This window comes from Magallana gigas, chromosome 1 (assembly GCF_963853765.1).
Source record: "Magallana gigas chromosome 1, xbMagGiga1.1, whole genome shotgun sequence".
NCBI classification, from domain to species: Eukaryota; Metazoa; Mollusca; class Bivalvia; order Ostreida; family Ostreidae; genus Magallana; species Magallana gigas.
Genome location: NC_088853.1, coordinates 17,273,917 through 17,285,679, shown reverse-complemented (window position 1 = coordinate 17,285,679; position 11,763 = coordinate 17,273,917). Strand labels below are relative to the sequence as shown.

At 32.5% G+C, this 11,763-nt stretch overlaps 1 long non-coding RNA gene across 1 annotated transcript; it reads left to right on the top strand.

The window, feature by feature from the left end:
• Positions 1–2,786: 2,786 nt before the first annotated feature.
• LOC105327834 (uncharacterized) lies at positions 2,787–6,183 on the top strand. The gene is made up of 4 exons (XR_900107.4): positions 2,787–3,028; positions 3,839–3,853; positions 4,512–4,648; positions 6,065–6,183. It is a non-coding gene; the product is annotated as an uncharacterized lncRNA (long non-coding RNA).
• The last annotated feature ends 5,580 nt before the right edge of the window (positions 6,184–11,763 follow it).

The window sequence follows — 11,763 nt, the reverse complement described above, 5'->3', positions numbered from 1 at the left end:
TTGCAGTACACAACTTCCCATCACCATCACAAAAATCAGGTAATTAGGCTGGTCGGATTAGATAAAAAATTCAGTTTAATAAAAATTATAAAAGTTAAATCAAAATTAATCATAAACGTCCACTAGCACATTCCTTCTCTGGTTTCTTCGGTCTCTATCTGTCTGTCTGTCTGTCTGTCTGTCTGTCTGTCTGTCTCTCTCTCTCTCTCTCTCTCTCTCTCTCTCTCTCTCTCTCTCTCTCTCTCTCTCAAAACGTCCGCACTTTAATCTTTAACTTTCAAGCTATAAACTGGGACAGTAATCACCGTTGGCAAGGAGACAACAGACAGGCGAGCACCCAGCGGCGAGGTAACCCCTCCCCCTACAACAGACAGAGAAGCACCCCCAACTACTACCAACCAAGCTATTTCCAGCTTCTCGAGGAGGAACCGGAACTTGCGTGGTTTTCTCCACGCGCATGGGTGATGCGAGAACTGTATGATGAAATGATGGACTGATAATGGAATTAAACTGTGTACAATCTTTTCCTTCCTCAAATTGTATATAACTTACTACTTTGGCTTGAAGACCTTGAAAGTGTCAGGAATATTTTTGAATGTTACTGGTTTTAAAGGTAATTAAAATAATGCGTTGTATTTTGCATCAGTGTGCAATTGTTAATTTTGATTTGTTGATAAAACATTTAAATTCAGTCATTAAAGGTACCACATCATTAATTCAACGTTTAGTTTTACATTCACATGCTAATCTCTTATATTTCCTTTTCCACGCAATACCTTAAATTCCCAAACAAGAAATGCACGCATGAATTTCCGTATTTCATTAATTTTTCCCTATTTTAATAATTTCGGGCAAAAAAAAAATAAAGAAAAAAAAACAATCATGGTTCAGATATATTCACCGTTCCGTTAACTCATATCAAACAGAAAAAACACAATTAATTAGATTTGGTGAATAGTTGTTTTATTTATCTTGAAAAGTTCGCTGTGGTTGAGATATTTGTTCATTCATTAGTTTAATGGCAAATTAAGAAGACCGCATACAAATCTAACAACGAATATAATAAATGGCGCTCTGATTTTGACGAGCACCAACTGTGTACAACAGTTCTGAAGTAACATATGTCTATGTACATGTCCATGCTAACAATATGTACTGCTTAATACATCCATAGAACTATAATTAGATTAGGGTTTTGTAGTCTCAATATACAATATTCCTATACATTCAGTTGTTGTTGGTTTTTGATTAAAAGGTATATTTTAAACAAAAAATTAAATTAAGGATGAATATGAAGTTTCTATATGTTACATGTACCTGGTGAGACATATCTTGATGGTGAAGTTTACGCTTTAATAACGGCGTACATGTAAGACTTTTTTGTGTCCCTTTTCTGCGTTTTAAGCTTTTTATAATGATGCGTATTTTAAAATCCAGTTAAAGAAACAAAAGTCCTTGAATAAGTGAGATACATGGACATGGTATTATTTATATGATCATGATGAGAATATTAGGAAAAGCACATTCTAAAATATAGCATAAAAACGATATCATTAACCAAACATTGGTGGGGAGGGGGTGTCAGCGAGAGTTTTAAAAACCTGTATGTACTATAAAAAAATCGAAGTGTAAAAAGAAAAGACGCATTTCATTCAGTCTTTATAAACTTTTTTGTCTAATAAATCATTTTCGGTTAATGCACTTGCCTTGTGAGTGAGTTTCGGGATACAATTTCAAATAAAACTTGCAGCAGACACATGACCAATGACACAAAAACTCCCAGCGAATTGTAATCAAAGTAATGAGAGTACTATTATGACGTCAACACATTATTTTAAACGATGTACATAAGTACATGTATGTGTATATAGGAACTACTCAGTATTTAAAATCAATCCTGAAAGCAGTGACATGGAGTCAACTAATATATTTATATTTGATTCATTGGATCCACTTTTTTTTCTAATTCAGTTCAGAAAGAACGCGGTACATGTAGTTGACAAACATTATCCAATGGAAACGGAATCTTAGAATAATTTCCAGCGAGAAAAAAACGGAAACGGTTGTGCATTTCTGTCGTTACTCTTTACTGCATGGACAATTCTCTTGTTTTTATTTTAGTGATTGAAACAAGTTAAAGGTAAACAGAAAATGTATAAAGAAATTCAAGGTCTTTCTCATTCGCTCACTCTGTAAGGACATTAAATTCAGTTACTATTGAGTGTTTTACACAATTTTTGGGGGAATGGTTAGTTGCTTTTTTACAATGTTGAAAGAGAAAAAAAACCATATAACATCAGGAATAAAGATAACGAATTTTCAATAAGTACATGTATTTTGTATCGGGAACCGCAATCCTTGATTAAAAGAGGTATCTTAAAACGTACCTTATTTAATGATTAACCATCTCGTGAATATTATGAAATCAATTGTTTATCTGAGAGTGTTAATACCTATTACTATTTGATATTTTAGCGTTAACTTCAGATCTATCATATCTACATATATATGCATATTGTATACATGTACTTATAATGTAATGTCAGAATGATAGATCGTTGTAACCAATGATAATGCACAAAAACTGTTCGTTCTAGGTGTAATAAACAAAATGTTTTCTAATTAATTCGCTCTAATAAATCAATGTTTGAAATATAAGTATTATGACGTTCTTATGAACAAATGAATTGACTGCTCTTGTCAATTTTATCAACTTCATGGTTCGCTTCTCCCTTAGAGGCAGGTAATGCAAATTTTTGCATATTTATTCTAGTTTGTAAAAAGCCGAAATAAAATTCATATACAAGTGTAACTAAAATATGACATCCACGGGACTCTCACAACGAACTTGATCGCGCGTGACCGGAATCAGAAGCGTGACACATCGATTCTGTCAATATATAAACAGTGGTACAGGTCATCGATTTGTACAGACTTTTGGAGTACGCAAAGGACTTGTGCTTATCCCCGAAGTGTTATCGCATTATGATGAAGGGGTTACTATTGTGCTTGCTAATTGTCATCATCGGTAAGTAAAAAAACATTATTTTCTGAATTTGCCAGTGAAATATATATGCAATGACATTTTTGTTCAAGGTTAATAATTGTTTCATTTATGTGTTTCTTCCTTTAAAAAATATATATAGAACAAGAATTTTCATACGTATTTGTTGAAGAAAGCAAGTTTCATTTTTTTTTTGTTCTATATATTTTTAAATTTCATTTGTTATAACTCTAAGTAAATGGATTCTAAATATAAATCTCATAAAGGAGACTAAGACTGTCTGTACACCTAAAATTTAAAACAGACGCTAAAATAAATTCATCTTTTTTTATCGTCATTAAGATTCATAAACATTTGACAGTTAATTTGTTTCACAAATCCGGTGTCGCGCTTTCGGTTAATATAATAAATTGTTTTTCATCTGTCACACATTTCAAGCCTGTGAAGAATGGTATTTAATTTCAACAACCATATCGTACTAATATTGTATCGTTTAGTCTCAACATCATTAAACTGCTGTTTTTGTAGCCTGGTTTTTATTATCATTTTTATCTTTTTTATAGCCCCCCCCCCCCGGCCAAAAAAAAAAATATATATCATACATCACATATACCGATTCCTTCTATGAACAAGTTATGTAGAATTTTCCCTAACTAGAACGATTTTTTTTAAAAACAAAAAATAATGAATATATTTAAATTCGTTCATCGGTTTCATTTTTTTTACCATTTTTTTTTTAAAGAGTGTATTCTTTTTTTTGATTTAGAATTGAATTTATTTGATTGGTATTTTATTTTTTGTTTTGAAATTTATCTTTTTTTTTTTTTTTTTCAGTTGAGATGGTATCTGGTAAGTAAACATTTTTTTCAAATAATCAATCAATGTTTGTTGATAATTTAAAATCCGAAAGCTGTACGAAAAGTTCGATGATTCACTTGAAATATATGAATATACAATTATGTACGGCACATTTTGTGGTTTTGTTTTTAAAATATAATGTTTGTTTGTATTTTTTTTTCATTCTTGTTTTAGATATTTATTTAGATATACTCTAAATACATGCACAAGGGAAAATAACTTACAAACATGCAATGGCGTAACTGCCTCAACACGTGGCGCGGTTCATTCAGATTTTAGTTGATATGGGACAGCTGTCGATATAATTTTGGATTAAAGTACTTGAAAAATAAATAACTTTCACTGGTTAGAAAATTTCCAATTTTACAATATTTTATTTTAGAAACTTGGACGTCGGGTAGTTGTGTCAAATAGCAATGTGACGTAGGCCTGTCTATTTCATTGCTGGCCATTCAGCCAGTAATCAACACTATTTCTCTGGCTTTTGAGCCAAGACTACGCAATCGGTGCATATTTTGCTCGAAACCGCGTCATTTTCACTTGTTTTAACGCCAAAAATAGACGTCCAACCGAAAGTCCAAGGACTTGTTAAAATGGTTCTATATTTGTCTTTGACCAACATGGAATAACCTTAATTACTTTGCTTCAGCCTATCCTTGGCCGTCTTGGGGGACTAACCCGTGGGCACGCCCTCAATACCCTTCTTCTCCGTGGAACCCCTGGAGTCCACAGGCGTACTTCGCAAGAGAGTTCTACGATGAATTGTTTGATTAAGAGAAACATTTGGTAAGACTGCTTATCTTTAATGCATGTATAATGAAACTTTTGTTCTGTGTATTTGTTTGTTTTTTTTGTTTTGTTTTCTTTGTTTCATTGTTTGTTATTTCGTTTTGTTTTTTAAGGATGCAGTTTTTTTTCTTGTTTTTTTTTTTGTTAGACAACGAACACTCAATAAATGCTATGACATTTTGTGTTAAACGTTTTTGCATTTAATCATCATTTGACTGATTGTAGTAAGATTTTAAGCCTAATAATTTCATTTGAAAATACAATCATTTCATGAATTATGCAGGAACTTAATAAGGTTAAACCTTAAATATATTAAACACCGTAATGATTGGTTGAGGAATTTGTATACATTATTCGGTTGAGTTATACAATGTTCGTAAACTGTGTTTACACAAAAAGATTTTTTGGGGTTAAAACTTAGCATGCGTTAGACGGTCTAACATCAACAGAATACAACTTGATTTTGCAATCGTAACTATTCCGCCATTTTCGCTGGCAAAAATAACATTGTAAATGGCCGAGTAGTTTCGATTGCTTGATTTCGTAAACTCAGTGCGAGTCTATTTTAAAATCATTTAAAAGTAAGGGTAAAGTACAATAACTTTAACGTTTATGAATGTTAATTCGAAACATTTATGATATTTTTTTATCTCAAATATGCTGGAAATGACAGACATTATATTTCATTTTACTTAATTGTTGTTTTGATGTAACACCGACAAATTTTTTATGGATAAATTTTATGAAAACTAAATTTTAGTGAGAATGTTTTTCTACTTTTTTGCATCGATGAAATTGATTTAAGTTTACTTTTTTTACCTAATGTAAAAGCAATGAATAATTGACAAAACATTCATTTAATTGATCTTTAAACTTTAATTTAATTTTACTTTAACTTAACTATTTGTTTTGTATGGGGTTTTTTTAACGATATGTAGAATATAAGTTACTGTACTGTCTCATTTAGACAGTATCTAATAAAATTACATTGTACACATACCTTTCAAGGAAGTACAATTGAAATAGGGGAAAGGGAAATTAAGAGAATATATCTTTATTGGTATATTATTATTATTTTTCACTCGGAAAACAGGACCAAAACAAATTTCTTTCTCTATTCAAAAGTAACTCAGAATACCTCACACTTTTTCCAATGTTATTATCCGGGTATGTTGCCATGGAAAATCTTCGTAGACATTATATTTTTTGTAGCCGTGTATTAGAACCTTATAAACAGGAGAGGCATTTGAAAGAGAACGAGTAGAAATTTTCAAACGTATAAAAATATCGCTTGAACACTTGGATATTACCATTTGTACGAAATGTTCAATGTCTGACCTACATAGTACACATTAGGTATGTAGTAATACGATGATTGTCTGTTATCCTAATACAACTATACTTTCATTGCAGATTCCCATAAGCTACTTCCAGCGTGACGTCATTCTTAACTGAATGGAAATTTCGTATAACCTTGTTTCTATTATTTGTAACATAGACAGCAGTCATAAAATAAATTGCCATTAAAACAGTGTTTTTTAAGAATTGAATTATCAGACCAGCTTTGGTGTTGTTTTTCAAATAGCGTCGCGGTCATTTCAATCAGCTACCACACCGCCGGGGTTAAAACTTTTTGATCCGTCAATTTCTTTTTAAAGCAGATTTAAATGTGCCAGAGCTTATGTATATCTCAGAACAGTTCATGTCCATGCCCCTTGTGTTAAAATCATATGCAAGAATTTTCTCTCTCTCTCTCTCTCTCTCTCTTCGGTTCTCTCTCTTTCTATTTCTCTCTCTCTTTTTCTCTTTCTCACACTCACTGAAAGCTATGTCCAGAGTACGCATGAGTCTCTTTTAGATTGGAGAGGATCATACCTGTTGGCCTTGGTTTGCGACGATGGCGTTAAACAAAATGTAAAGTTGAATGCAGCATTTATATCATATATTATCTACATACTTACATGTACCTTTCGAAGAAATAGACAATAAATTCTCCTTTTTAACACCTTTCGACAGTCAATAAACGAACTCAACTATGAGAGAACTTGAGACAGAAGTGAACCGTTGGATATGTACATTTACGTAGAACTGAGCCATCTTCGCTAGGGATATTACTGATCCGTCTATTTCCCTTTTACCCAACAACATTCTGTGTAAATTTCAAGTGATTTTAGATCGTAAAAAAATGGGCAACATGTTTATCCATATTAACCCTAAACCGTGAAATAGTATGAAGAAAAATGTTTTACGCATAACTTTATTCCTAAAACAAGAAATAAAAGCATGTTCTCTAAATTTGGTACACATCTGAATATAATGGTATATATATATAAAAGGTTGAATAAATGTCACTGAATTTATATGAGAGGGCAGAGACTTATTTACTAATAATCTTAATAAATATGAGAACATTGCAGTAGAAATGTGGGCTCGGTTTTTCAAACTATTTGCCGTGATTATCTTGAATAAAAGTCAGTTGATTTGAAGGAGGCGATTTTTTTTATTTCTTTATAAGGGTGTTGTGTTATTTCACAGAGATAATATCGGGAATCCTGCCTGTGGCATGTGACAACCATTTTGATATTTTGAAAATGTCAGAGTGATTTTCCAAATATGTATTTTATATTTTCACCGACGTTCATGTTAGTGCAAAGTTACTTGGTATTCAAAATTTGAATTCTCCAAAACCAACACGGCACTATTAAAGAAAAAAATCTAACTGGTGTTTTAATAGAAGAATGCAAATAAAACAGTAAACATTTTTGTTATGATAATACAACAAGTGCTATGACTTTTGATTCCACCTTTTTTGGGAGTTGATTTTAATCAACTCTCCTATGCACTTATACTCGGGCAAAGCGAAGGTGAAACAGTGTTTAGTCCTAAGCACAAATCAATACCGCTGACAACACTTAGTTCTTGCAAATAATCGATAAATTCGATGCTATGTATTCTGAAGCATTGTTTTTCAAGAAAACTTATTTATTAATACCATGAAAATAGTAAGATTTTAAATTGTACAAACAGTTTAGATATTTTTTAAAGTCGTATGTATTCCTACGCTAGAGTTCAATGTAGTCTCGTTCAACCAGACGCTTGGCTGTCTCCGTTAATATCCGAGAAAATAGAGTCTCTCTTGCTTGTCGGAGATAAACGGAGACAGCCGAGCGTTTGGTTGAACAAGACAAGAGTTCAGTCTTGCGTGGATCCATACACTTTCTCAGAAATATTTCGATTTCTGATTCTTCTTGCCATGCAAAATCACATATCGTTGATTTTGAATAAATGATAATCGATATAAAATCAACTCCCGTCAGTACTTCAGTACTTTGATTTCTAGATGTTAATGAATGAATTAAAAACTACTGCCAGCCTCTACCCAAACAACGTAATTTGCGGTTTATTATTAATTTAAATATCTTAATTGTTCAACTGTAGATTAGGAAGGGTAAAACATAAACCCTTCGCTGTCTAGTTATTAAAGGATTGGTACAAGATTAATTGTTCTCTATGCTCTACTTCAACACAGGTAAATACGTTTTGTTTCCACTGGCGGAGCTTTGCGGCAATTGATAATTGCATCATTGTATTGAAAAAGCTAATTTAGCAATAATCAGTTTGATTAACACAAGGGTGTGGAAATATGATCATATTCTTTTCATAATAAACTACCGTGGAATCATTAGAGTTCATGGCTGCTCTATGGTTCCTGGTTTTTATGGATACTTATCTCCCATGAATTTACCTTCTTAACGATAATAAAGTCAGAAAGAGTAATCTTTCTTACTAAAACTTAAAATAGACGCATCTATGAAATTACATCCTCGGGAACGAGCAAAACAAACCCCACAATCTCCGAAAATTGGCCCCCGTGAATTTAAATGATTCCACAGAAAAAATGTTTTTAATTTTTTGTGACGTGCAGGAAAGTTGAAAACTGACGATGAAATGCAGTTGCAATGCCCATAAAATTCAACTAACGTAAAGCTAGAGAAAAATAAACACACACAAAAAATAAACAAAAAATAGTTATACGCGTGGTTATCAAAAACTACAACCGTTATAGAACAAAAACCTTCAGACGATTTCAAAATAAAATGCTTCTCTCACCTTTTGTTTCATTACTTTGGAAAGTTTAACTGTAATAAAGTCATCTTTAAGCTAACGATGTTTAATTTTTCAGAATCAATCGCATCAAAGCACTCGTTTATTTTCATGCGAGGAGTTCACGTACGACAGTAGAGTCAGGTTTCTCTTTGCATCTAACCATTTCTAATGTGTTGGCGCTCAGAGAAATCGTCCATAAAAGCATACTTTACCATACTTTATCATACTTAGCATAATTAGGTTTTGGTTGCAAAATTACAACAGAATTCATTTTACAATTGAAAAGCAATAGTTTTGTTTTTCAGTCCATTTACAGCACATTCATTTATAAGACTAATGACGTGTGTTGTGAATAATGCAACGATTTCTTTTTAAAGGAATGAGCTGAAGCCATATTATGAAAATGGTTCAATAACTCATTTTGGTATACTCTGTCCACGGAATTGAGACACGGTTCTAAGCCAAATCATGCTTTTACGTGGAGAAATAGTTTTATTAATTCATTTTCATGATGAAAACAATTATTACAATTTCAAATTGATTAAGAGATATGTTGGAACGTGTTTATTGGTCGACATGCCAACAAAACGTCACAGAAATATGTTCTGTTGTAATTTGTCAACAGAATAGAAGACTCATTAGATTTGTTTCTTGTGGTGACCTGCATAAAATATTTTTATTTTCGAGTAATGAACATACCAAGTATACTGGCTTTAGTCGGTGAATGTCTAAAACTTTGTATGAGCATTGATCTGTATGGAAATGTACCTTATTAGGTAATAGCCAAATAAAAAGTTACATGTAACTTTTTAAACCGATTAATCAACTAGTTTATCAACTATTTGCACAAAAGTTAAGGAGCAATTTCAAAGCATATTGTTGTCACGGCCTCTCCCGACCCGTCTGTTCTTCGTTTGCGAGTTATGTAACTTTTTTCTGCAATGATCGCTACTTTCATAACCCGCATGAATCATGAAAGAAAGCATTTTATTGTTTATATTTATATCTTCCATTTAGCTAATAAATAAATTGATTATGAAAAGTAAGTAAAATTCACTAAATTACTAGAAATGAACATAAGTACGCTAGCTAAAAGACACAGCAAAATCGTCACATGTGACTTTTAGTCTGATATTGTTATAATGATAATTTTGTGCAGTCTGCGATTCTTCTTAGGTCACTGTAGGTTTTGACCAATCGATAAACAGGGCATGTCAATTTAGACGTGTCAGTTTCTTGTCAGCTTCAGCCGCTTTAAATTTCGACCAATCGATAAACGGATTGTTTATGAATTTCAGTCTGGCTGATTCTATAGAGCTATGAATTAACTATAAGTTTCCGTAAGAAATAAAGGGAGTACTACTTGGTAGATGTAAAAATAGTGTAATGACATCCACCTCCCTTTCTGACATCTTTCAGAAAGGATTCTTATCCCAAGTTAAGCATACGACTTAAAGCTCGTAACAGAGTGTATGACTTACAACAGAAAAGATGCACAAATTCCCTTCAAATTGATTTTCCCATGTATGTTAACTTCCAAAAAAGGTTTTATGTTTATATGTTTCCATTGATAAATTAAAACAAGGTGGATAGTAAACAACTTAGTACTTTACTATTAACAAGTCTACTTAAAAATTGTTTATTTCAAAACTTTTAAAAACTGTGTTTGTTTAAATTGATAAAAATATTTGCATAACTTTTTTTTGATCATACGATTTCTTCATTACATTATATTTAATGATTAATTACTATATATAAATAAGCCAGGTAAGATAACTCCATTATGAAGAAGCAAGGGAAGATAATTCTATTAACTGTTATAATCCTCTTCCCTGAACTCTTTTCAAATGCTTTCACAACATCTTACCGATAATTTTGGTGGACAGCTTCATTAACATTCTTTTCTAAACATGTCCATCAACTCATTTAATTAATTAAAATTCCCGAGCAGGATAAAATAATAAGACAAATACAAGCCCCCTTACAAGCGATAACCGTTGCCTTACATGCAGGTGACATGGAATATTATTAAAGATGACAGGGTATTTTTTTCTGAATATGCAGTTAGTTTTTATTCTGTGTTCTGTGTCTGTGGAGGGGGAGATTTTTAAACATTATATGTATTAACACTTTATGGACATATTGCTCTTCACACACCTATGACCCAAACCCCTGACCCAGGGGGCATTAATTTCACAATTTAGGTAACCATCCATTCAGTTTTTTTCCTACATGTGTAGAAGTAAAGAAGATTTTCTAAGATATAATACATTTTTGCGATATGGCTAAATCTTCCCCGCCTTAAGGCCTAAAGCCCTGTCCCAGGGGTCATGAACTTCACCGTTTAGGAAGAGGAGTCTGTGGACATCATAACCATGCACCCAGGTTTATTCAAATTTATTTTGGAAAAGAGAAGATTTTCTAAGATGTAATACATTTTCACGATAAAGCCAAACTGGCCCTTCACTAGAGCCTGAACCCCTGACCCAGGGGCCATTAATCTCACAATTTAAGCAGAGGAGTCCTTGGACATCATAGCCATGCACTCAGTTTTATTCAAATTTATAATGGAGAAGAGAAGAAGATTTTCTAAGATTTAATACATTTTTACTATATGGCCAAAGTTGCCCACCCGAGAGCCTGAACCCCTGATCCATGTGGCATGAATTTCACAATTTTGGTAGAGGGCTTCATGGACTTCATAACTATTCAGGCTTTTCCTCACATATGTGGGAGTAGAGAAGACACAGTTTTAAAATTTTGCTTTTTTGCATATTTGGCCTGATGCACCCCATATTTTTTTTTACCAAATAGATATTTCATACCAAAAATGATAACAATTGGCCTGGTAGTTTTTACTAAGAAGTTGAAAATGTAAAATTCTAAGCGCACAACGCACAGCGCACGACGCACTATGACGGACGAAGACCAATTGCATTAGGTTACCTGAGTGACTCAGGTGACCAACAAATATAACGTTCATATTTTGATAATAAAGCTTAAAT